At 45.4% G+C, this 27,894-nt stretch overlaps 1 protein-coding gene across 11 annotated transcripts in view; it reads left to right on the top strand.

Moving 5' to 3' along the window:
• Positions 1 to 4,881: 4,881 nt before the first annotated feature.
• NCOR1 (nuclear receptor corepressor 1) overlaps positions 4,882 to 27,894 on the top strand; it is a 262,192-nt gene continuing 239,179 nt past the window's right edge. For 7 of the 11 annotated variants that reach the window (XM_068270355.1, XM_068270349.1, XM_068270351.1 and 4 more), the window contains exon 1: positions 4,882 to 5,327. The gene's annotated coding sequence lies outside the window, so the exon portion shown is untranslated. The remainder of the gene's footprint in view (positions 5,328 to 27,894) is intronic. The other 4 variants (XM_068270348.1, XM_068270353.1, XM_068270352.1 and 1 more) reach the window with 1 other exon arrangement.

Below are 27,894 nucleotides of genomic sequence, written 5' to 3'. Positions count from 1 at the left end.
CTGAAGTTCGCATGGAACCGTTCGCAGGCGAACCGTTCGGCCCAACTCTAGAGGGCACAGGACGGCTGCCAGTGGCTGAAGGAAGCCCCAGGTAAGTCGATTTTTGTTGTTTTTTTAACCCCCTCGGACCTTCCCTTTAAAGGGAACCTGAAGCGAGGAAAATTATTTAAAATAAACACGACATAGCAGCAAATGAATATTACATTTACCGTCAATTCCTCTCAGAAGCTCACCATTTTCTTCTAACAGTGATCCCTTCCAGTTCTGACAATATTTTGTCAGAACTGAAATAAACCAGTTGCTGTCAGTTGTATATCAGCAGCTGTCAGTTACAACTGAATGTGCAAGGTAGTGTCTATGTTTCCCTATGGCTCAAGTGGGTAATATTACAGTTTAACAGTGTGCTGACCAGGAAGCTGTTAGGGGGTAATGGCCATTTTTAAAATGGAGGACAGAGAAATCCATTGATCACAGCAGACAAATGGGACGCAGGAGAGGAGAGAGATTGAGAAGTGGACTACACAGGAAGTATGTATGACCTGTGTATGGTTATTTTGACTTTTTATTTTCAGTTCAGGTTCTCTGTAAGGACCAGAGACGGTTTTCATTTGAGGGACCGCCACTATAGATAGCCAGGCATAGCCGGTATCCCCAATATAGGTAGCAGGCATTACTCACCTCTCCAGATCTAGCGAGGAGCAGTTCTCCCCACCATCCAGCACTATCGATTATGAATGATTATTAAAACACTCATCCGAGTGTAAAGCCCCCCGTGTAATGCAAAACATACCACGTTTGAGATTTTAATGTCAATGGGAGCATTTTTTAAAAAGCTCTCAGAAAGCTCTGATGGCCAAAAAGCTCAGAAAAGCTCTTATAAGCCTGGAACCCACTAAAAAGCGCAAAGCACTTTCACAATTGCTATCGATTTGTGATAGCGTTTTGCAAGCGATTTTGGGAGAGTTTTCCCTGCTCCTATACAGTTCATTAGAATGGAAATACTCCCAAAATGCTGCATGTCCTGCGATTTCCTTAATCGCAATCACTCTAGTGGAATCTGTCCCATCCATTTACATTGGCAAAGCATTTAGGGAAATCGCTAACGATTGAAAGCGCTCCCTAAACCGCTCAAAAAAACGAACGAGTGGTTTTCAGGCCTCAGTGTGTCTGAGCCCTCAGGCACACCTGTGCAAAATTGATGCTGTCTAATCAGTGCCTTGATATGTCACACACGTGAGGTGGAATGAAGTGTCTTGGCAAAGGAGAAATTCTCACTTCGGCCACATTCACACAAGGGATGTTGCTGTACGCTTTTCACATCGCTGCTAGGTACAGCTTTCTCCATTGATTCTAATGTTCACATCTATGCGCTGCGTAGTACGTGTCCGTTTTAGAAACGTGGTGTTGAATGCATTCTGTGCGTTACACTGTGAAGTGCACAGCAATGCAAGTTAATGGGTGCACTTTTTTAGGGCATAGAAGCGCATAGCAATGCGCCTTGGAGATGTGTTTTTACCCCTAATTACAAAAAAAAAAAGATTTTCAAATGAAAACAAATCTTTATTGACAACTGGTACATCAAATAAGCAAAACATGCTAAACAAAAACACGTTCAAGTGCGTTTAAGCAGAATTTGTGAACAATATTTGAGAGTAGCGGGTCTTTTGTGTATGTAAAAAAAGTTTCAGATCTTTTGAGTTCAGCTACAAAAAAGGAACAAAACTGAAAGTGTTGCATTTATATTTTTGCTCAGCATATATATCCAATTGAACTGCATACATTGTTTCAAAACTGTTTTAGATTCTTTTGCAAGTATTCTACAATTTGTAGTTTTAGATTATTGCATTTAAGTCTGTGTGTATTATCTAATTAAGGTGCCCACTAATGATACAATCATGATTGTACAATCTTACCAGTTTTATGTAATATGAAGGACAAATAAAACGTGTTTCCATTGACTTCCATTTAATGTGGATAACATATGGAAAAAAGCAACACTACAATGCAATTTAAAATATGTAGAAAAATCTCAGAATTAAAAAAAAAAAAGAACAGATCAAATGCGATGCCATTGAAATACATTAAAGGTAGCACAGGGACATTACAGCAACAACAAACGGTACACGAAATAGTGATGTAGCAATGAACAATGGTGTGCAAGGACAAAAAATAGCCGGCAGGTCACTGAGTCCATATGGTGGTGTAGAGGAGCACACAGAGAGGAGGGCCCTGCCTAAAAAAAACTTACTTAGGTGGGCGGACTGCCAAGGCTGGCCAAAGATAACGGGTATATACCGGAGCATCCAGGAAGCGGAGGAGGGTGGTGAAGGAACGATCTGCATGAAGGGGGCTGTGTCTCATTGAAACTTTAACACGATCACCCTACGGTCGGCAATTTTCAGACATTTCATTACCAAATGCAGCAATTCATTGAGAATGGAGCACATTGTGCACATAAACGCCTAACATTAGGGCTAGCAGCCAGGCAGAGCAGGATCATCCCTTTAGATAATAAGCTTGCAAGGGCAGGGCTCTCTTTTACCCTGTCTTGACAGCTTGCACTATGTTATACATTTTATTCATCATATTACACGTCATTGGGCTCTATTCTCAAAGACTTCCCGCATGCGGGAAGTTACCGACCAAAACACCGCCACGTTGAAATTCACTAAATTTTCCGCATGCAGTAAATGCGGAATAATTTCCGCAAAAGTCGGTATTTTCGGCAAAAAAAAAGAAAAATCAATTCTCAAAACTGTTCAGGCGCATCATTTCGTCATTATTTACAGTTTTTTTTATCACCTACAAGTAGTAGGTGATATATTCCGCAACCTATTGACTTTAATGAAGTCTGGAGGCTTAAGGGCTGTGCTTGCTGGACTTTAACATTTTTTCTTTAAAGAAAACCTGTACTGACAATTAAAAGTCAAAATAACCATACACAGGTCATACTTACCTCCCGTGTACTCTACTCATCAATCTCTTTCTCCTCTCCTGCGTCCTGTTTGTCCTCTGTGATCTGTGGAATTCTCCGTCCTCCATTTTGAAAATGGCCATTACCCCCTAACAGCTTTCTGGTCAGCACACTGTTAAACTGTAATATCGCCCACTTGAGCCATAGGGAAACATGGACATTACTTGGCACAGCAGTTTCCCTCTCAGCTATAACTGATAGCAACTGATAAATAACTGACAGCAACTGATATATTTCAGTTCTGACAAAATGTTGTCAGAAGTGGATGGGATCATTGTCAGATGAAAATGGTGAGCTTCTGAGAGGAACTGATGGCAAGGTAACTATGTAATGTTCATTTGAAGTTACCTCATGTGTTTATTTTAAATAATTTTACTCAGTACAGGTTCTCTTTAAACACTTTTTCATGCGACCTTTTTACCGCATGATTACCGCATGAATAATGGCTCTTTCCGCATCTTTTTTACCGCATGCGGAAAATGCTAGTGAATGCTGAAAAAAATGCGGAGTTTACCGCTGGCGATTTTGCGGTAATTTTGGCTCTTTGTGAATAGAGCCCATTGTAATCACCAGTTCTGTACTTTATACCAGTGTCCATATTTGATGTATAACATTGTCTGTATCATGTACCCATTGTTTGATTTCCGACTTTGTACAGCGCCAAGAAATATGTTGGCACTTTATAAATCAATAATAATATTAATAATAATAATCCGAACATTTGTATAGCGCTTTTCTCCTGTTGGACTCAAAGCGCTCAAGAGCTGCAGCCACTGGGACGCGCTCAAGAGGCCATCCTGCGGTGTTAGGGAGCCTTGCCTTGAACTCCAAAGGGCCTGAGCCCACTGCTGCATTTTAAAAAAACGCATAGAAACGCATGCGTTTAAGCATTTTAAAAACGCATTTTTACATGTCAAAACGCATGCGTTTCTATGTTTTTAAAAATGCAGCAGTGGGCTCAGGCCCTTACTGGATAGGTACTGACCTTAGCCAGGATTCGAACCCTGGTCCCCATGTCAAAGCCCTTAAAGGAGTTATCAGGCATTTTAAAAGAAAATAAGTGCTACTTACCCGGGTCTTCCTCCAGCCCCAAGCTCCCAGCACGTCCCTCACCGCAGCTCCGTCGTCAGCCGTTCGCCGTCTCTCGGTCCCCGGCGATGACCAGGAGGTCGGCCTGTATTGCATCTGCGCGAGCGGTGCTGTCAATCACCGCCACGTGGACTGGAGCGTACTGTGCAGACGCAGTAGTTCTGCGCCTGTGCAGTACGCTCCAGTCCATGTAGCAGTGATTGACAGCACCACTAGCGCAGGCAGCGTGAGGTCATCGCCGGGGACCAGGAGGCAGCGGCAGCGAACGGCTGACAGTGAAGCTGCGGCGAGGGACATGCTGGGAGCTTGGGGCTGGAGGAAGACCCAGGTAAGTAGCACTTATTTTCTTTGTAAAATGCCTGATAACTCCTTTAACCATTACACTATCCATATTAATCCACCAGGCAAACCTAGACAGGTGCTTGGGGCCTAGTGGGTGTCAAGAAGCCCACCTACCACCTTCTTTGACCTCTCTTCACTTACCAAATAGACCACAAGGGGGCCTCAAATCTACCATCTTGCCTAGGGCCCTGCTAGCAGGGTAGGTATATACAGGCACATTAGTAGAGCACAGAGACATGGAACGCACAACACTAGCAGAGAACACAGAAGACCTCAGCAACACACAAGAGTAGACTGATAGGGCACACGGCCACATACAGCACTGAGGACGCTAGTGACACACACACTACACTGGACTGGGGGAGCACAGACAGGAGAGGGACTAATAAGGAACTCCAGCTAAGCCACGTGACCCATGTAAGCCGATCGCCGGCCCCGCCCCCTGTGGTCTCTGAGTAGAGTGGAGCCCGGTAGCGCTGCACCACAGGTCCTGTCAGCGCTGTAGAGCGCTCCGGTTCAGATTGCGGCGTGGTGAGCGCAGCGCTAGCTGACGCGTCGTTGGTGTGGTATTATTACGTAGAGAAGACGTGTTATTGCCGGTCCGCCTGCTAGTTTCCATTCTGCGGGGCACCCAGCATTTAGTCCGCTTTGCCCTGACAGGACCGTGCGCGGCCGCTGTGTGTCCGAGAAGGAGGAGTGATCCGGACAGATCCCCAGAGCCGCCGCACAGCCCAGCACCGGGGACTAGTAGGCAGCGCCCCGGGACATGATCAGTGGGCCGCAGTGAGGCAGAGTCCAGGCCTCTGTGCCGGAGAGGAAGCAGAGGCGGGGGGTGCACAAAATGGCGGACAGTGCGAGGATCCTGCCCGGCTGACACTCAGGAGAGATCCGGAGGAGGGTGTGCGGGAGCGGCTACTACACGGTAAGGGGCTGCCTGAGATCAGGCCTGAGAGTAGCTGGAGGGTAAGCCGAGGATTACACACACTGCTGCTATCTGTGTGCCTGGCAATGGACTGACCTCCCTGCATTGTGCTGCCTGGTCTCATCTGTCTGTGTCATACAGCTACTACAAGGAATGGAGGATTTAGCTCTGGACAGGAAATCTCTTTGTTTCCCTTTATTGCTGTCTGTGGTTCTAGAGGGGAGACTTGGCTTACTTCCTGTCACTAGGATCTTCATAGTCTATGAACCCAGGTATTCTCATGCACAGCCAGGAAATGAGGGTCAGGGGTGCTAATGAAGGCTATGCAGGGTGCCATCTTTAAAATGAGATAACTTATATCCACAACATTTTAGTTTGACTGGAAATATGTGGGTATTCCAACTTTTCAGCATACCCGTCAAGTCAGTGTATGTTTTTTTTTGCGCTACCTCCATTTACTTTATATTGCATGCGCCGCACCGCCTCTTCTTCATGCTGGGGGGGGGGGTGGTGTTGAGGTTAGATGTCCACCAGGGGAGGGTTAAGGTTAGGCACCAGCAGGGGAGGGTTTTTAGTGAGAGGTTGGATCATGGTAAAATATCAGTAAATATTACCAATATTTTACTACGGTATGTTAATGTAGTGGTAGAATATTGGTAAATGTACCGATATTCTTCTACAGATAACCTACAAATTGCGTATGGTGAATTGATAGGTATGTTATTTTGTTGGTTGAAGCTGTCATTTGTCCATAAACCTATGCTCTTTTGTCAATTCATGCTACTTTGTTGGAACACGAATCAAAATCTAGAACTTGCCTGCATTACTGTTGTGGTTTGGCTTTGCCTCAATCTCATGCTGAATAGTACATGTTCTATTACAGGAGACCAATATTTCATAACACCACTTTTCTCGAAGTTTGTGATGAGGTTTATTTGCGTGGATACTGTTGCATCAGGAATCATTTTAGAATGAATGGTCTTCAATAATGGAAATGGCTGATATATACCTAAACCTGTTCCAGGAGTTCAAAAGTGCAAATGACAATCAGTGAGGGTTGGTACATGAGCAAATATAAAGGCCCACACACATTTCTGACGACGACCGTCGCAATTGGTACCTGATCTTTCGGGCAGCATTGTTGGGCTAACTCTGACAGATGCAAAGTCGGTTGTGTATCTGACAATGTGCTCTGTAATGTGTATGTGGGGGGGGCGGCAGAGCGTAGATGGAGCAACGCATGTGTGAGGTTACGCGATGGGCGCAATAGAGTTGACCGTCACTTAGCCAAGTTAATCCGTCGGGCAGTTTGCTTGCGGAGCGGCGGTCAGGGGCAGCTGTACACACTCATGACTATGAGTTTTTGTGATTTGGCTGTACAATCGACTATTCGATTTGATCATTTTATAGAATCGAATGTGTTCCAGAATTCCCAATCATTGAAAAGTGGCTGATTTCATGTCGAATCGATTTTTGCATGGAGAAACCATATCGGTCAAATCGAATGTGAAGGTGAATTGCATAGGATATTTTTTTGTGGCGTGTGGGTTACTAGTCGATCAACTTTTGATCAACCATACTGAAGTCTATTCCTTAATAAAGTCGATCACTTTGTCTATTGAAATAGAATCGCTAGATGTATGGCTACCTTAACTCTCTCCAAAGATGAATGATTGGATTGTCCATTGATCAGAGGTATATTCTGCTGTAGACACGACTGATCAGCGAACATTGATCTTTGGTACTGAGATCAGATTTGTTGCTAAATTTTGATTGATTCTACACATATTGCGCCATGCAGGTGTGCAGCCTGTGGAAATTTGTTTGGAGCAAAGGTTTGAAAAGGCATTGTACACTTGAATTATGTTTTTGCTTTTCCAACTAGAAAAATACAAATAAAAATCACCAATCAGGAAATTCATCAGTGTTCTCCCCAGAATTTGTTTTCCAGTCGGGTGGCATGAAAAAGTAGCCGAGTGGTGCAAGATGAGGGAATGCATGGCTGGCGCTTCTCTGCTTAATGGCCCATACACACGGGCTACACCTGTGAACGCAACCATGTGACACGCGTGTGTTGCGGTGACAGGTCGCCTGTGTGTATGACGCGCGTGCACCGAACCGTCGCCCGTCTGAGCTGTCGCCAGGCGATTGGCGCAGTCAATTGCCTGCTACAGCTGTCGCCGCAACTGTCGCTAGTCCGCCGTGTGTATGCGGACTAGCGACAGCAACACACTTACCATCGACGGAGCTTCCAGCGGGGGGAGGAACCTTCGGGGACAGCTTCCGCCGCATCTCTGTCCCTCTGTGCACCGTGTGGCGACTGGCAAAATTTGTGCCTCGTGAGTACAAGGCTTAACTCTGCTTACAGCATAGGAGGAGGTGAGCTGATAACAGCCGGGTGCTCATCAAAACTAGCCAGGTGGAGTACCCGGCTAAAAGAGCCTGGGGAGGCATCATAAAGATCAATTTCCCAAAAAGGTTTTCTACAAATAGACTTGTGTATTCCAAGCCCTTAATAGCAGCTGGTCAGTTGATTGGCAGTTTCCAATTCTGATTAGTATGTGATTATTTTCAGTTCAGATTGAAATTTACGTTTTGAATGTATTTAAATCGCCTATAACTAGAAATGATCTCTTTCACAAATAATTTCAGTTTTTTGGCTCTTCCACTAGATTTTCTACAAATACTCAATCGGTTAAAAGCTCACTGAAGAAGAGAAAATTTGCGTCCTGTACTTTGATCACTTTATCAAAATTGTTACATTGAAAGATCATATTGTATCATGTTAGTGCCTCCCCATTCTACAAAAATGTTTGGCCTGATGGAGATATTATTAGTTTGTGTCATGATCATGGACGGTACATTTATAAATCCCAAAGTAATTCCAACTTGTCCACACATTCCAAAGACACACTCACACTCTGAAGACCCGATGTTGTTCGGGTATATATTTTGGCTGGGTCTGACCACTTTTTTCTAACCTTGACACAGTCAATCATTGACCAAGTTTTTGAGCTTTGGGGTCCTTAGCATTAATAATGGGAGAATGGAACAAATCTGATTGGCTGTTTGTGGCTCCACCCTCTTTTTTTGAATTTGATCCCCAGTCACCAACTGTGCCTAGTTTGAGAACCTTGCGATTAACAGTCTAAGAATGCCTACAGTTTACATTTTCACATTTAAAATGAATGGCTGAAATTTGATTGGCTGTTTTATGCTTCACCCACTTTCCCACCTCAGTCACCAAGTGAGTGACCAACTGTGCCAAGTTAGGGGAGTCGGGACTCTGGCTTTATTACTGTGAGAATGGGTGAAATCTGACAGTTTGTGGTTTCGCCCTTGTGTGCCGGTGGGTAGGGGGTAGGGCGGCGTAAGGACCCCCCCAAAAAAAAAAAACATTCTTTCCCAGGTCGTAAGGGATCCATATACCAAGTTCCATTTACATTTTTTTCCTGTTGTTTTTTAGCTGCAGATGGAGAGTTTATTTATGGTAGGGATCCTGTGTTAGAATTGCCCTGTGGCATTTTACAAAGTGTTCCTGGAAACCATTCTACTTTGTTCTTAAATATAGTTCATAGACTATGACGATTGCCATACTTTATACTGCAAATTGTCTTTGCTAGTTGTGTGAAGTTATAATTGTGAATAAAATTGTCATTGTCTTCAGAATACAGTTGGAGCAATGATCACGCTTTCGACTTGGGCTTTACTTCAACTTGTGAAGAACCTCACAAAATGCAATTGTTCAAATATCTCTTTCCTGTATAGTGGAAAATTGCATTACAAAGCGCTAGTGATTTTGCTAGCATTTTGTGGGTCCCAGTGTGAATGGGGCCTAAGGGTGTGCACAACACTATATTGTCAGCCTGCATGTCCTCCTGTGTGATGGTCTGTTACGTATGCTGGCTTGTCATCTGCATCCACTGTTCATTGTTTGGTGCCGCGTAATAATTTGCCGACTTATGAATACAAGATAACGTTTGTGTTCATTCATTGGTAAGGGCTTATTTTTGTGTGGATGTTAGGGGCATCTGCAGCTGGTGATGTGGGCATTATGCAGCTTGTACGACAGCTATGTGGTTCTGCACGGCCCTTTTCCCTCGGTGGTTAAAGGTGGTGAATGAACTGCCTGTCGGCTGCTTATGTGCACCAGCCACGGGATTTCTAGCGCTCAGCATGTGCGTTATGCTAGGAACACGCCATACAATTTTGTGTTAGATAGCTCGATAATTTCTGACATGTCCAATCTTATTTTTGATCATTTCTCTGGTCGATTTTTTTTTTTTTTTTTTTTTATAGAAGTCAATGGAAATAGATAAGAAAAGATAACATAATCGAATTGGAAATCGATCAGACAGAAAATTGACCTAAAAAACGCATTGTGTGTACCCAGCATAAGAGGTGGAACCACTATGGAGTCATATATGATATTGCGTTTATATCAATAATGCTGCGGCACCTCGTACAATTGCTCTCTTTATTGCACAATCCGCATATACTATCAACTATACTAAACGTCCTGCGCGGATAATAATAATAATAATCAGCAAACGCTCATTGTGTGAACGAGCCCCTAGAGCCTTTTTCCATGAACGGCTGAACTGCTCGCTTTTCAGGTAGCCTCCTGGACACTTTTTGCATTTCAAAGATTTTATTGAATTTTACATTTTTCAATACAACAAAGCTTCTGCCGAAGCCAAATAACATAACATCGGTTAACATCAATTAACTTGAGATAACAGCCTTACATAAAAACCGTGTATAGTCAAAAACAGTTGGGGTAAAGCAAGTCAAGAAGTGCTTGGAGTTGTGCCCAAGGGCATAAGTCCCCAACCACCGCTGTCCACTAGGACCACACCTGGGCCCAGTGCTTCTAGTCTGAAGAACTGTCTGCGGCGTCCCGCTCTGCCGGCTTCCTGCACCTCCCCAGTGTTTCCGCGTTCCAGCTGATCACGTGACCTGCGTCAGTCGTACTGGCTCCGCCAAGTTTGGTTGCGTTGTGATGTATTTTACATGTCACTGCAGCCTGCATAAACTTTGTGCACTGCTGCCCGTTTCACACAGTTGCACAGAAATGAGATGCAGCTGCTTTTGGTCATGATTTGGTCACGAAACCTTTGCAGCTGATTGGGAACTTGCTACTACAAGAAGTTCCTGTTAAGGTGGGTACACACGTCAGATAAAAGTCTTTGGAAAATGAAAGATCACAGACCAATTTTACCCCCTTCCATGTAGTATGAGAGCCATACGCTACACAGTCTATTCTATGGAGCTGAACTCCCCATCAGACAGAAATCTTTGCAAGATCCTGCACACAAAGATGCTGTACACATGCAACAGATCAGTTCCTGCAAAAGGTCCGTTCCTGCAAAATGCATTCAAAGCCTATGATATCTGCAGATCTCGTACACACCTTGTTTAATGGACCATCATCTGCAGATTAGACAATTATCTGCAGATCTGAAGATCCAACCTGGTGGATTTGATCTGCAGATAATTGTCCGTTAAACAAGGTGTGTATGAGATCTGCAGATATCATAGGCTTTGAATGCATTTTGCAGGAACGGACCTTTTGCAGGAACTGATCTTTTGCAGATATTGATCTGTTGCATGTGTACAGCATCTTTGTGTGCAGGACCTTGCAAAGATTTTTATCTGATGGGGAGTTCAGCTCCATAGAATAGACTGTGTAGAGTATGGCTCTCATACTACATGTAAGGGGGTAAAATTGGTCTGTGATCTTTCATTTTCCAAAGACTTTTATCTGACGTGTTTACTAGGCCGGATAGATAAATCGAATTTAAATCGAAATCGCGATCACCAAGATCACAATCTCGGAATCGTCAAAGCAGCGAGTATCGCGATGACGTCATTTCAGCATAGGAGAAGTTTGAAGAAGTGGTTTCATACAATTCCCCCCCCCCCCCAGTCCCGTCGAGTACGGCGCACATCATCTGCAGTGTTGGACATACCTTCCGCACGAACCCAACACTGTCTGGCCTCTATCTTTGTCTGCCGGCTCATGTGCACGGCATACTTCCTGGTTTCTGTAGGTCACAAGACATACAGGAAGTATGCCATGCGTTAGATCCTGCAGGAAAAGTGGATAGACGGGCATCTTTGGACTTGTGCTGGAAGGTATATCCAGACCAGCACTGCCGCAGCTTGGGGAACAGAGGGGCCACAGAGAGAGACCCAGAGCAGGTACACAGAAAAACAGAGGGGGGCACAAAAAGAGACACACACAGGCGGAACATGGCTTGTTTTGAAGGAAATTGTGAATCGAATCGAAATCGTGATTTCGGACAGAAATCGCTCAATTCAATTTTTTCCTAAAATCGTTCAGGCCTAGTGTTTACCCACCTTTAGTCAGGCCAAATCATGAGTAGTAACTGACCTGCAATTGCAGCTCCGCCAGTACGCCTGACGCAGGTCACGTGATCGGCTGGAGCGCGGAAACACTGGGGAGGTGCAGGGAGCCGGCAGAGTGGGACGCCGCAGACGGTTCTTCAGACTAGAAGCACTGGGCCCAGGAGACGCTGCCGCTGTGACATGCCATCTCCTCCTATTGGGAGTCTGTAAGTTGCTGGAGTTGCTGGAGTGCGCAAGAGGCGCAGTTGTGTTTTAATGTGGAGCTGACATATTGCGCAATGAGAATTTTATTGAAGAATAAACAAGGCCAAATGTTACTCTCTGAGGCTGGATATCAGTCACTGATGTGCTGAGTGAAGCATATACTGTATATTGTGCGAGATTTCCACCTGTAAGGGCCCTTTCACTCCTGAGCGGTTTGCCGGCGATTCAGCAAAACGCTCAAACGCTAGCGCTTTTGAAAGCACTAGTGTAATAAAACCCTATTGGCCATTCTTACTTGGGCAATTTGCGCTAATTGCCGCAAATCGCCCAAACGCAAACGTGTAGCCTGACCCATTTTCAGACGATCTCCCAGCGATCGTGTTTCAGCGCTATAGAAACGCTAAACACAGAGAAATCACGTGAAATCGTGGAAAACTCACTCCCGCAAAACGCCGGCGTTTTGGGCTTTTAAGTGTGAAATGGACCTAATATTGGTGTTTTTTTATCTGGTGAGCCTCTGTTTGAGGTGGTGAAACCACAAGTCTGGTGTTAATTTTATTGAAATCGCAAACGCGTTACATGTACCATTTTTCTGAGCGCTTTGTCGGGAAGTGAAAAAAATCATCGCTGAGCAAAAGCGTTTATAAAAGTGCTTTTTTTTTTTTTTAGCGAAAAACGCTGGAAAAGTGCTTAAAAAAACTCAATCGCTCAGCACTTGCGATAGCGCTGGTGATTTATAATGTGAACAAAGCCTGGGGTGTTTCCCTGTTTCGGCCCTGTTTCTTGCGTTTCCCTCTGGTGTGTATATCCAAGGGGACAAATGTAACTGGGGAGCTAATGGGTTCATTTGCTGTGTATGCTGAATGATGCATCCCAAAATGGACGTTCTATTTACATTTCATACGTTTAGGAGGAGTGTAAAGCATAACTTTATTACCTTGCAAATTTGGTTGCGCTGTGATGTATTTTACATGTCACTGCAGCCTACATAAATTCTGTGCACTGCTGCCCGTTTCACACAGTTGCACAGAAATTAGATGCAGCTGCTTTTGATCCGGATTGTGTCACGAATCCATAGCTGCCGATTGGGAACTTGCTACTACAAGAAGTTCCCGTTAGTCAGGACAAATCATGAATAGTACCTGACCTGCAATTGCAGCTTCTAGCCAAGTATTGCTATAAATGTCCCATAGTGTGTCCTGGGTACTGAGTAACCTGTATTGAATACTTGCTATTTATGAACCTGTGCAAACATCAGGGTTGCAATTTATTTATTTATTATTGTATTTATAAAGCGCCAATGCTCATCCAGCAGTGAACAGTACACTTTGATCCAACAGTTAGGCCCCATTCACTCTTGAAAAACGCTAGCGATTTTGCTAGCGTTTTGCTCTGGTGATTTTTGGCGATTAATGCCAAAAATCGCCATTAATACATGGGGTGATTATCCACAATTGCGATTAGCGTTTTTGTAGGATACACTTTTTTTTTAGCGATTTGCGTTAATCGCAGGCGATTAATGCAAATCGCCCAAGTGAGAACAAGCCCATAGGTTTCTAATGCACTAGCGCTTTCAAAAGCGCTAGCGCTTGAGCATTTTGCCGAAATCGCCGGCAAAACGCTCAGGTGTGAACGGGGCCTTAGGCTTGGAATCCACTACAGATTGCTGATTGCAATAGCTCGGCATTTTTTATTTTTATTTTAGTGCTAGTCATTGCTATTGGCGATTGCGATTTACCAGAGGCCGCTCTATTGTGTACATGCAGTCTTCCCCCCCCCCCCCCCCCCCCGCCCCATACCGACAGACTGTACAACACTAAGCCCTGGACTGTTGGAGTGTTCTCCCCAGGGGGGGGGGGGGTGCAGGGCCGGCATAACTCTGCTTACAGCAGAGGAGGGGACGAGGAGGCGAGCCAATGACAGCTGGATGGAGAACCCGGCTAAAGGAGCCTGGGGAGGACACTGTGTTGGCCAAGGTGTCCGGTTCCTTGTGGACGACAATTGTACGTGTGCACATGGGTATCTTTTTTTATGTCTTCCTCTAGCCTAGAAACTCATTTATTTATTTATTTTCAATTTGAATGTCATCTGGAATCTGGTTAACACTGTCACCACCCAGATAAAACATTGAATCTTGCAAAAATTAGGATCTTAATCAGTTTTGATTTGGCTAAAAGTGCGTAAACATGCACAATAACTGTATGCACAGTTCAGGGCTGAAGTGGTGTACGGAAGGGTGCTGTACCTGAGCAGCATGTACTAGTCAGTAGAGAGGGCAAGAGGGACGACTGAGCGGGGCACGAGCGGGTGGCTTTCACTAGGTGTTTAACTAGAACAAATGCACTGTTTCCACCTTTGTTTATTTGATCACTACGCTATGTTGGGGGCAACTGCTCCTATTCACTAGATTCTGAGCTGAGACCTAGCACAATGGCCATTATAGCCTGTCTAATGCTGGGCATACACGGGTCAATACTTGTTATCAATCGAGCCGCTGATGGCTCGATTGATAATTTCCGACAGGTCCGATTGCCCGCCGGATCGATTCCGCGCTCGATACCGGCGGTCAGGACAACAGAAAAAACGAAGCGCTGATAAGGAAGTGCCCGCGGGGACGAGCGGGAATCGACCCGGGCGGCCGCAGGGACGAGCCGCTGACTCCATTCCGGCTCAGTCTACCCGTGTATTCCCAGCATAAGTCAATGGAGCAACAGACACTGGCACTAGATGTGGCTGGCGCTATGGCCCCACTGATACTACTGAACCGTGCTTACTGAGGCATACATGCATTCAATAGTGAAAAAAATTGAAAAAGCAGCACTAGATCAGACAATACAGTACCTTTTTTTTTTTTTTTTTTTTTTTTTTTTTTTGTGGTTTTTATGGGTACAGACAACATGGTATGCAGTGGTTGGTGGAGAGAGCCTGACAGCTTTTTCGCGCAGATACGCTTCCTCAGAGGCTAATACACGTGTACATTTACTGACCTTTTTCTTAGGCTTCCATTGATTTGAGACCAGAAAACATTTAAACAACTTTGTAAATGTTTAAATATAAAAAACCCGGGCATACTTAAAAAAGTCAAGTCAGCAAAACATGAAAAATGCCAAGTGGGTGAATACTGTATATTCTGGCGTATAAAGCACAATTTATCAAACAACTTTTGTTGTAAAACAAGTTGAACAACCCAAAATGTTTTTTTGCTATTGTTCAAAGAACTGATAAGACTGATAAACCATCAATCCAACTGTTGGATTGACGGATTATCAGTTCTTTGAACAATAGCATAGCAAGCAGACTTTTTTTTGGGTTGTTCAACATTTTCCACAACAAAAGTTGTGTGATAATTGTACTGCATAAAAGACCGCTGTTGAGTGTGTGTAGAGGCTTTATACGTTGGGTGTCATTGATGCCGGGTGATACGCCCTATCCTTTTACCGACTCTCAGATCGTGCTGCTGAGGACTGTAGTGAAGCTGCGCCGGCGCACATGTGCGAGATTTGAGAGGCAGAGAAAGGGGTATGGTAAATAGGATATAAGGGTGGTCCAGAAGGTGGAAAGAGGTGTGTTTTATGGGCACAGCGCAATCTATTTTTCCATACCGCTCTGATAAACCGGGAGACAAGGAGGGCTGACCAATCCACTTAGGAAGAGGGGTAGTTGACCAAATCCAACCAGTCAATCGCCTATATACTGGGTACCACATACAATACAGCATCAGTTCAGTATATTATTTTTTTTATTTTTATCTGGTATGTGTTGGAAGAGGGGTAGTCTTATATGGCGAGTATATCCCAAACTCTATATTTTAACTGGAAAAGTTGGGAGGTCGTCTTATACGCTGGAATATACGGTACTTTTCTAATGCTATGTAAAAAGGATCTCCACTCCTCAATTAGTTTCTTCTGAGGGAGTAATTGTGAGAATCCGCTTAGCTGCCTGCGCAGGCAGGCAGCCTTTTGACCATTGTTTAGGTTTCCATGCTGCAGGACTCTGGAAAGGAGACCTTCTGTCAGTTTTGCAGCTTGTGCTTGCTGAGGAATTTGCATACGTTGTCATGCAAATTGCCTGGCCACATTCATTGGAGGCGTGTACTATAAGTACTATGTGTTTCCCACAATGCTTGGCTGGTCATAGGGATTCCTTCCTGTGAAACACTCTGGAGAGTGTCAGCCTTGCTCATTGTTTGAATATCAGCTTAGAGTAATCCCTGGAAACTGCACTGGGCAGGTTTCCTTAGTGCAGTTAGGATTTCTTATCTGTTTTGTTTGTTCTGTTGCGATTGTCCTGTCCCAGCGGTGGTCGACAGGAAATCGTTCTGATCTCTGTTCTTGGAGTATAGCTGGTGCAGTGGTTGCTACCAGCTATCTCTTCTGATCTGTCTCACTTGGATCGCACTAGCATCTTGCGCTAGTGCTGTGGATCCTTCTGTTCTGCCTTCCTGGATCACACTAGCATCCTGCGCTAGTGCGGTGGATCCTTCTGTTCTGCTACTCTGCACCTGGATCGCACTAGCATCCTGCGCTAGTACTGTGGATCCTTCTGTTCTGTCTTCATGGATCGCGCTGGCCACTTTCGCTGGTGCTGTGGATCCTGTCTCTCGCTTGTCCCTGTTTTCGTGTGTCTGTCTTGTCTGCTACGAACGCTTGCTGGAGGCTCGGTGAGGTAACCGCTAAGCAAGCGCTTGCGTCCTCTGTTACATGTTTGTCTGTCGATGGTTAGTTAGGCGTGCTTGTCTCTATTGTGCTTATCACGTGGAGACCGCGCATGAACGCGTGCACTGTTGCGAATGAGTGCGGTGTTCGCGTTCAGTTAGCATTTGTTGTTTTACGTATCTCCTCATTGTATGATTTGCTGTGCCTTTGCTATCCTCGTATTCGGTTCTGATCTGCCTTGTGTCACTTTTGGCAATCGCCTTTCTTGCGGTTGCATTTCTGTTTCGTATCTGCTGTTGTGTGTGCGCTGTCGCGGAGTGGCAACTGGATTGGCGCACACACATACAACCTGTCCCTTTGCTCGGTCGCGGTCGCTTCTCTTGCGATTTCGTTCTGCGCTTCGTACAATTCCTGTCTGGCATTTGTGGAGGTACAGAGGATTGGTTCCTCTGCACTCCTCAGCGCCATCTGCCGACAGGAATTTCCCTCTACGGGTGCGTAGCACCTTTTTGCTGGGTTCCTGCAATTATACGCTTGTGGAGGATTTCCGCCGTATCGGCGCACGCGTTGTGCGCTGATCATGGAGAAAGTTCCACAATCGTTACAGTAATCAAGTGGTTTGCTAAATTGGGCCATTCTTATAGTGGATGGATGGCTTAAAACTATTTCAATTGGACAGAGTTCAGCGTGCGTGCCAGTGGGTTTTTTTTTTTTTTTTTTTTTTTTTTTTTTTTTACTGTTGTTTTCCTGGTACCAGCGCACATTTGTGCACTTTGCTAATGTGGGTTTTTGAGTCATGGGAACCCGAGGTGAGCGTGATATGGAGGCCAGGGCTTTGGAGTCGGTACAAAAATCTTCCAACTCCGACTCCTCAGTTTATGAAACCACCAACTCCGGGTACTCAAAATGGCTCAGACTCCTTAGTCTAATACTTAACAGGGCTGTGGATTTTTTACAAAAATCGTCCGACTTCGACGCCTCAGGTTATGAAATCAACGACTCCAACACCGACTCCGGGTGCCTAAAATTGCCCCGACTCCAACTCTGACTCCACAGCCCTGATGGAGGCTGCCATATGTATTTCCTTTTAAACAATACCAGTTGCCTGGCAGTCCTAGACCCTGAACAAGCATGCAGCAGATCAGGTACTGACTCGAGTGATTTTTTTTTATTTATTTATTTATTTTTTTTACACAGGATTAGCCATATGCTTGTTTCAGGGTTTTGACTCATATTACTTATGCCAGAAGAGCAACAGGGCTGCCAGACAACTGGCATTGTTTACAAGGAAATAAATATGACGGCCTCTCACCTCGGATTCCCTGTAAGTCAGGCTATGGAAATGACTACGTTTATGAGATTATGGAGTTAAGGTTGGTTTACAGTAAATGCGTTGCAGTAAGGTGTTTTTTTTTTTTTTTTTTTTTTTTTTTTTGTGCGTTTCAGGCCCACACATAGAAACGTCTATGACAACACGTGCATTAAAGCGCATACATTTTTAGTGTTAAAGAGTCACTTAAGTCATCCCAAAAAAATTTGTTTTACTCACCTGGGGCTTCCAATAGCCCCCTGCAGCTGTCCGGTGCCCACGCCGTCTCCCTCTGATCCTCCTGGCCCCACCGGCAGCCGCTTCCAGTTTCGGCGACAGGAGCTGACAGGCTGGGAACACGAGTGATTCTTTGCGTTCCCGGCCGCAATAGCGCCCTGTATGCTGCTATATGGTATATGATATATGCTATAGCAGCATACAGGGTGCTATTGCAGCCAGGAACGTGAAAAATCACACGTGTCCCTTTAAAGAAAAACATTTCTTAGTTACAGCTGATATAAATCTGCTGTCTACTTCTGCTTTCATGGGAGCAGACAGAGGGTTAACATCCTGTGTTTTCCAATGAGCTTATCTGCCGTGCCAGTCAGCTGACACAGCTAAGAGATCAAATTACAACTTGTAATTAGACAGAAATGAGGGGAAATTAGACTGGCTGAACTCTCTAAAAACATATGGGATGCATTTCTCTGTTTTCCTTCTGTCCTGTGTTTGAGTTCAGGTCCACTTTAAATCCCAGCTCACCCCTGGCAGCAAAATCACTGCCAAAAGGACCAGTAGCCTGAAACAGGTTTCTGCATGTTGGGTTGATGTGGCTTAGTAAATTTTTATAAGCTATAGGCTTGCTATACACCAGCGGTTCTGGATGTAAGCCTGGCTTCAGGGGTATAAAGGGATAATTTGCATATTCTGTAGTGATGCATTGTGGGAGACCACAGTCGTTCACTTAAAGAGAAACTCCGACCAATAATTGAACTTTATCCCAATCAGTAGCTGATTCCCCTTTTACATGAGAAATCTATTCCTTTTCACAAACAGACCATCAGGGGGCGCTGTATGACTGATATTGTGGTGAAACCCCTCCCACAAGAAACTGAGGACCGTGGTACTCCTGGCAGTTTCCTGTCTGTGAACCTTGTTGCATTGTGGGAAATCGCTGTTTAGAGCTGTTTCCAACTGCCAAAAAAGCAGCAGCTACATCACCTGCCAACAGTAAAAATGTCACCATGTAATGTCAGTATGTAAATCAGGGATTTAAATATTTTACAATGGGAAAACATGGACTAAATCATTTATACTAAATTATTGTAAAAATGAAGCACTTTTTTTTTTTTTACATTATTTTCACTGGAGTTCCTATTTAAAGCTGAAAATTATTTTAAGAAGGCAAACTACACTGAGCGTTGGCCTTTTAGTAGGAGGGCATTTCAGTCTCTTACTCCCCTATACTTTCCTATTGGTTTTGGGTCACCCTGAGCTGCTTTGGTATTCAGTTTTTCCTTTCTCCGCCACCTCAAGATCTATTTTTGCTTAAGTGGGTCTCCTTTTATTTTCATGTAAATTAACTTTCCTGTTTACAAAGAAAATATTTTAACATTGAGGATTTTCTTTATTGGACACTCACTTTTGCCCATTAAGGTTTGTTTTGCTGAGGATTTTTATTTTGTGCTCTAACAATATTGAATTGGAGAAACAAGAAAGTGTTTGTAAGACCACTAGCTCCGCATTAGGTGCACAAAAAGCTGTGTTGTCCTAATTTTTACAGTCATTTTGAGCAAAGAAAAAAATAGAATTTGATGGAAAGCTTCCTGTGTAAGATTCTCTTAAGATTATCTAGTGGCGGTGTTGAAATGTGTATTTGCATCATGATTCGGCCAACTTGTGGCTTTGCGTTTTTGTTTATATTTGAATTCCAGTTCTCTTGATTCCTGTCCTGCCTGATCTGCTGGCTTTTTCTTGCCATGAACCTCCCTGCAGAGACAGTAATTGTAGCTGCAGCATGTTAGGAAAACATTACATCTGCTGTCCGATCATCAGTTTTCTCCTCTTCGGCTGTTTGGAAACAATTGGTTGTTTTGAAAGAAATGGGGATAGCCTCGTTAGGCCTAGTAAACAAAGGCTTTCAATTCATATTAACCATGGTGAAATTTGAATTCAGATTTATCACACCCCAACCACCCATAGGTGGCAGACAGTGGACACCTGCAGGTGTGGCACCTGCGGCTGCATCCCGATCCTCTGCCCTGCAAAACAGATTGTTTGTTTGAAACCATCTATTTTGCAGGAAGTGGCTCAATCTGCTGCGGTCTAATTAGCATGTGGGAGAAAGTTAACATGCATGCTGACTTTTTTTCGCATCACGCATCCGAATAGATTTTCTGGCAGATTTACTGTCAGATTGATTATTTCCAACATGCCTGATCTGATTCCCGATCGATTTCCAATTGAAGTGAACGGACAACAGTCAGAAATTGATCGGAAAATGAACAAAAATCAGATTGGACGTGCGTGTAGACAATTATCAAGTAAATCTGCCAGAAAATCTCATAGGCCTGGTGCACACCAAAAAACGCTCGCAGATCCGCAAAATGCTATCAGATTTTGAAACGCTTTTTCTTATGTTTGATGTAGCGTTTCAGCTAGCATTTTGCGGTTTTGGGAAGCGTTTTTGGTGTAGTAGATTTCATGTATTGTTACAGTAAAGCTGTTACTGAACAGCTACTGTAACAAAAAACTCCTGGCAAACCGCTCTGAACTGCCGTTTTTCAGAGCGGTTTGCGGTTTTCCTATACTTAATATTGAGGCAGAAACGCATTCGCAATCCAAAATCTGCAGCAGCCCGGGAGTATGCGTTTCTGCAAAACGCCTCCCGCTCTGGTGTGCACCATCCCATTGAACTACATTACCTAAGCGGTATTGCACCCGCAAGCGGATCGCAAACCGCAGCCGAAACGCTCTGGTGTGCACTAGGCCATAGTGTGGACATAGCATTACATCTTATGCTAGGTACACTCGATACAATTTTCCGGCAGATTTACCTGCCAGATTGATTTCTAACTGAACGCCCCCCCCCCTCCTCCCCAACATGTCCATTCTGAATTTTTTTAAAAATACGTCTCCATAGCAGTGACAGACGTGCTGAGAGGCAGAGCTGCCCCCCCCCCCCCCCCCCCCCCCGGCAAGTTAGGGGGGATTTAGATAGTGTACAACGGCTGCAATGCGGCGGTTTAGTTAGGGCTAATATGTTAAACAATATTTTGTTTAATAATTAATACATTCTCCCCCCCCCCTGCTCAGCTTCGGTCTCTCTATGGGGAGGATCGGGTTTGTGCATGACGTCGGCGACGTCATGTGCGATCCTCCCCATAGTGAAGACCGGAGCTATGCGGGGAGGCTGCGCCGATCGCAGGATCCAGGCTGGGTAAAGTATAAACGGGGGATTGGGGGGTGCTGGGCATTTGTACTAGCTAGCCTAGTGTTAGCTAGAGGGTTTTCAGGCATGGGATCTCTCGTGACTGCCGGGCACAAATTGGCAAAACCTCCTGAGCCGCGTAACGCTCAGGAGGTTAAAGGGATACTGTAGGGGGTCGGGGGAAAATGAGTTGAAGTTACTCACCGATGCTCTGGCCCCGCCTCCGGCTCACTTCTGGAATTTCAGACTTTAAAGTCTGAAAACCACTGCGCCTGCGTTGCCGAGTCCTCACTTCCCCTGATGTCACCAGGAGGGCACTGCACAGACACAGGCCATACTGGGCTTGCGCTGTGCGCTCCTGGTGACATCAGCGGGAGTGAAGACACGGCAATGCAGACGCAGCGGTTTTCAGACTTTAAAGTCTGAAATTCCAGAAGTGAACCGGAGGCGGGGCCAGAGCATTGGGGAGTGTCTGTGCGGGCACAGGATGTCTGTGGGGGACCATTAGAAGCCCTGGGTAACTTCAACTCCTTTTCCCCTGACTCCCCTACAGTATCCCTTTAAGTGTAAACTGGGCCTTATGATTGGATTACACTTTAACAGCAAATGATGAAGGAATGACAGTGTGTTATGATAGGTAGGTGTGCAGCCATGGCCTGATTTCCTTTATTTGTCAGTGGTTGTAATATTCCATTTCCTGTAGTGTGCCAAATTGGTGAAAGGGCCTTGGCATGGGTTATACCTGTTTACAACATGTGAGTTAAGGAAGTACACAGTGAAGTGTAGACTTTGTAAATATAGAGGAACTGTATCACTAGATTCCAAGAATTTTTATTGCAGGTTGTTTTATATTTTTATTGAGATTTCTGACACTGTTGGAGGTTTTTCCTCGTTACTTATTACCAGGGAGGCAAGTCTTGCCACCAATGCCATCTTTTCCTTTATACTCCATCCAGCTTATTCTGGGCACTGATTTGCTGTCAGAGGAGCCGTGAGGGGATAATGGCAACACACTGAATTGCATCCCTGGTAATGGGTAATGAGGAAAAACCTCCAGCAGTGGAAATGAGTAAAATCTGGTCACTAGTGTGTTAGTGATCAGTGATTGTATTTATGTCCTTGCAGGTTTGGGACAGGGATATTGTCACTAAAGTTAAGGCAGATCTACCAAGAGGCTGATTTCAGTGTATGCGATACATGGTAGTCAGTAGGATACAAATTGAGTTGGCAGGAAGGAGCAGCTGGACACTCGCAGTGGCCGTACAGGCGAGACCTTTTAATGCATGGGGGGGGAACAGCGGCTGGGTTTTCTTCTGCGTTCATCCCAGGGGTGTTGGAGATGGAGTCGGGGCAATTTTGGGCACCCGGAGTTAGTCAGAGTCGTTGATTTCATAAACTGAGGAGTCGGAGTCGGATGATTTTTGTACAAAATCCACAGCCCTGTTAAGTATTAGACTAAGGAGTCGAGGAGTCTGTCTGAGCCATTTTGGGTACCCGGAGTCGGAGTCGTGGTTTCATACACTGAGGAGTCGGAGTTGGAAGATTTTTGTACCGACTCCACAGCCCTGGTTCATCCCAGAATCTTAGAGCCGTTACTGGTGTGCACCTCCTCAACCACGTCGGGCCAAAATTTCAATACATTTGACTAATTTCGGCCTGAAATTTGTTGAATTGTTAATCGTGCTTGCTTGTTGTGGCACCAAGTTTCATCCGATTTTCATAAAAACTTGGATGGTCGATTGGGCTGCAAAATCATTAATGTATGGCCAGGGCTGTGGAGTCTGAGTCATTTTGGGTACCTGGAGTTGGTTTCATAAACTGAGGAGACGGAGTCTGATGATTTTTGCAGGGCTGTGGAGTTGAGGAGTCAGAGCAATTTTTGGGTACCTGGAGTTGGGGAAAAATGCAACGACTACTAATCAATTTAAACTAATTAAAATAGAAAAAAAATCAAAATACGATAACATGTTCTATTTCTCAGATAATAGTCATCATAAATTATATATACGGTAATAGCTGTGCTTAGCCCACAAAAATGAAATGAACCAATCAAAAATTGTTACTTGTGCTGCTTCACTAAAGCAGTCCCCGTATTTTTAAATGTTCACTTAGGCCTAGTGCACACCAGAGCGGTTCGGCAGCGTTTTTCGATCCGCTTGCGGATGTGGAAACGCTTGGGTAATGTATTTCAATGGGCTGGTGCACACCAGAGCGGGAGGCATTTTTGCAGAAACTCATACTCCCGGGCTGCTGCAGATTTTGGATTGCGGCGGCGTTTCTGCCTCCAATGTAAAGGATAGGAAAACCGCAAACTGCTCTGAAAAACGGCAGTTCAGAGCGGTTTTGCAGGCGTTGTTGTTACAGAAGCTGTTCAGTAACAGCTTTACTGTAACAATATCTGAAATCTACTACACCAAAAACGCTTCACAAAACCGCAAGATGCTAGCTTAAACACTACAGAAAAATAAGAAAAAGCGTTTCAAAATCTGTTAGCATTTTGCGGATCTGCTAGCGGTTTTTGGTGTGCACCAGGCCTGATAGCTGAATTATTGTAGATTTCCTTCTGTTTTAAGAAGGCAAATACACCAAGCTTTGCTTTTTTTAGTAGGAGGGCTTTTTGGTCCCTTTTATCCCCCTATACATTCCTAGTAGTTTGGGTCACCCTGAGCTGCTTGGTTACTCTTTTTTTTTTAAAGTCAGATATACATATCTGATTGTGACGGTATATATGATGTGTACACAGGAATCTTTTATTTATGTGCTAAATAACATCTATGCTGTAAGAATAAAGCCTGTTGTGTAGCTGTGTCACTAATAGAGATGGTCAATGAGATGCAAATAATTCTGCGTTAATGCTGGTTTATGCAAATGTATGCACTAATTTTGCTCATGAAATCAAAAAATTTGATATGTTAAAATTTGGTTTAATGACTACGAATTAAAACGTACCGGAGACGGATGAAAAAAGTGTTTTTTTTTTTTTTTTTTTTTTTTTTTTTTTTTTATTATACATACCTGGAGCTTCCTCCAGCCCCCTTCAGGCTAATCAGTTCCTCGTTATCCTCTTCCACCACCTGGATCTTCTGCTATGAGTCCCGGTAAATCAGCATGTCAGCGCAGTCTGGCTGCATGCCGCTTCCACAGCCAGGAGCGTTCTGCATCTGCGCAATAGTGCTGCTTAAGTGGAGTGTGTGTGCATGCACACTGTGCCCCACTGGCTCAAACTGGCTCAAGTGTCTGGACCCATAGCAGAAGATCCAGGTGGCGGAGGTGGACAGCGAGGGACTGATTAGCCTGAAGGGGGCTGGAGGAAGCCCCAAGTATGTATAAAATTTCCGTCTGTCTCAGGTTTACTTTAAGCTACACAGTAGTAGTATACTTTACATATGTTGACCCACAGAGCTGCAGGGAATCCACTGAGAATGCTGTGCACATTGAACACAGAGGTGTTGTCTATCACCCATAAACCTGGTTCAGATTGTACATGAAGAATGTGTAATAGAGGAAGAATCTCCTCATTCCCCCGCAGAGTACCTGCACATCAATCTTACATGTACCCACAATTACATTGCCTAGGGCCTGATAGATGTTCTTTGTTCCTGTCTGTACCTTCCACTAGGGCTGAATGATTTTCGGTTTTAAACCAAGAATCGTGATCAGGGGGGGAAGGGGATCTGCCTATATACAGGAGGGGGGGGGGGGGGGGGGGAAGGGGATCTGCCTATATACAGGAGGGGGGGGGGATCTATATACACAGAGCGGGATCTGCCTATATAAGCAGAGGGGGATCTGCCTATATACGCAGAGGGGGATCTGCCTATATACGCAGAGGGGGATCTGCCTATATACGCAGAGGGGGATCTGCCTATATACGCAGAGGGGGATCTGCCTATATACGCAGAGGGGGATCTGCCTATATACGCAGAGGGGGATCTGCCTATATACGCAGAGGGGGATCTGCCTATATACGCAGAGGGGGATCTGCCTATATACGCAGAGGGGGATCTGCCTATATACGCAGAGGGGGATCTGCCTATATACGCAGAGGGGGATCTGCCTATATACGCGAGGGAGGGGGGCATCTGCCTCTATGCACGAGGGGAAAGGGTGATTTGGATGGCTAACCTGTACGGTGGCACCTATACGCTGGCTAACCTGTACGGTGGCACCTATACGCTGGCTAACCTGTACGGTGGCACCTATACGCTGGCCAACCTGTACGGTGGCCAACCTGTACTGTGGCCCCATACGCTGGCCAACCTGTACTGTGGCCCCTATACGCTGGCCAACCTGTACTGTGGCCCCTATACGCTGGCCAACCTGTACTGTGGCCCCTATACGCTGACCAACCTGTACTGTGGCACCTATACGCTGGCCAACCTGTACTGTGGCACCTATACGCTGGCCAACCTGTACTGTGGCACCTATACGCTGGCCAACCTGTACTGTGGCACCTATACGCTGGCCAACCTGTACTGTGGCACCTATACGCTGGCCAACCTGTACTGTGGCACCTATACGCTGGCCAACCTGTACTGTGGCACCTATACGCTGGCCAACCTGTACTGTGGCACCTATACGCTGGCCAACCTGTACTGTGGCACCTATACGCTGGCCAACCTGTACTGTGGCACCTATACGCTGGCCAACCTGTACTGTGGCACCTATACGCTGGCCAACCTGTACTGTGGCACCTATACGCTGGCCAACCTGTACTGTGGCACCTATACGCTGGCCAACCTGTACTGTGGCACCTATACGCTGGCCAACCTGTACTGTGGCACCTATACGCTGGCCAACCTGTACTGTGGCACCTATACGCTGGCCAACCTGTACTGTGGCACCTATACGCTGGCCAACCTGTACTGTGGCACCTATACGCTGGCCAACCTGTACTGTGGCACCTATACGCTGGCCAACCTGTACTGTGGCACCTATACGCTGGCCAACCTGTACTGTGGCACCTATACGCTGGCCAACCTGTACTGTGGCACCTATACGCTGGCCAACCTGTACTGTGGCACCTATACGCTGGCCAACCTGTACTGTGGCACCTATACGCTGGCCAACCTGTACTGTGGCACCTATACGCCGGCCAACCTGTACTGTGGCACCTATACGCCGGCCAACCTGTACTGTGGCACCTATACGCCGGCCAACCTGTACTGTGGCACCTATACGCCGGCCAACCTGTACTGTGGCACCTATACGCCGGCCAACCTGTACTGTGGCACCTATACGCCGGCCAACCTGTACTGTGGCACCTATACGCCGGCCAACCTGTACTGTGGCACCTATACGCCGGCCAACCTGTACTGTGGCACCTATACGCCGGCCAACCTGTACTGTGGCACCTATACGCCGGCCAACCTGTACTGTGGCACCTATACGCCGGCCAACCTGTACTGTGGCACCTATACGCCGGCCAACCTGTACTGTGGCACCTATACGCCGGCCAACCTGTACTGTGGCACCTATACGCCGGCCAACCTGTACTGTGGCACCTATGCAATTCAATCTTTTCCTAAAATCGTTCAGGCCTACCTTCCACAAGTACTCCTACCAAGGACTAGTTTTAGGCCTCGTTCACATCTATGCAGTGCAGATGGCCGTACGTTCGCACGCCATCTGCGTGGCTACCTGCTGCATGCTATTCTTATCCATTGACCGAGAATATGCCAGCTCTGCGCTTGCGGCCAGAACGCATGCAACAGTACGCTAGCGCATCGTACTGCTGCGCAGCACATTTGATGTGAACGGCAGAAGGGCTGTACATACCCTTCTGTTACCACGTCATACGCGCTTCCAACTGTGCACAGAAGCGCGTATGATGTGAACGAGGCCTAAGTCTATGACTAAAAGTATTAGAGGCAGAAGATCAGCTGGATAGCCAGGTAACTGTTATTGTTTAAAAGCGAATAAATATGGCAGCCTCCTTATCCCTCTCAGTAAGCGTTGGCGGTTGAGATGCATTTTATGTTACATACTTTCAATCAACAAGATTGTAATATGCAAATTAGAGGCATCAGAATCGGTGGAATCCTAACCTGAGTTGGAGGATTTTTTTTCCCGACTCCACAGCTCTGTGTATGGCCATCTTTAATCTCTTGTTAGCTTGGCAGATTAATGTACAAGGTGTTCCAGCTGTGTTTGGTATTCAATAATGTCTGTTCCTTGTCTGCCCCGCTGTCAATTCTGCCAGGGGTGTAGTGCCTGCATTAATCACCTCCTTGTGGGGGAATTGTAGAGGGAAAGTGGGCATGGCCATGAGGTTGCATGGAGCCTGACTTGGGTGCTGTGCAGGGGGGAGGGGTTATGTATGGCCGATTTGCTGCTCTCCCTTCCTCCCATTCTTCCTTATGACAGAGCAATGTGTCTCGGGGGCCGGGCAGTGTCAGGGCATTGTATTCCTCTTGGACATTTGGTTTGCGTAATCCAAATACTTTCTAGCCCGTTTGAGATGACTATGTAGGGGTCTGGGATGTATGTATGTTACATGAAAAGAAGTATTCAGTTTATAGATGGGTAAATTGTTAAAATAAAATTTAGTGTAGAAAAGGAGTTACTTCATGCATCAAAATGTTCAGTAGATGGTAT

The sequence above is a fragment of the Hyperolius riggenbachi genome, chromosome 2 (assembly GCF_040937935.1).
Source record: "Hyperolius riggenbachi isolate aHypRig1 chromosome 2, aHypRig1.pri, whole genome shotgun sequence".
In the NCBI taxonomy this organism is placed as follows: Eukaryota; Metazoa; Chordata; class Amphibia; order Anura; family Hyperoliidae; genus Hyperolius; species Hyperolius riggenbachi.
Note: the sequence above shows the minus strand (reverse complement) of the source record. Positions and strands in the feature narration are given on the sequence as shown.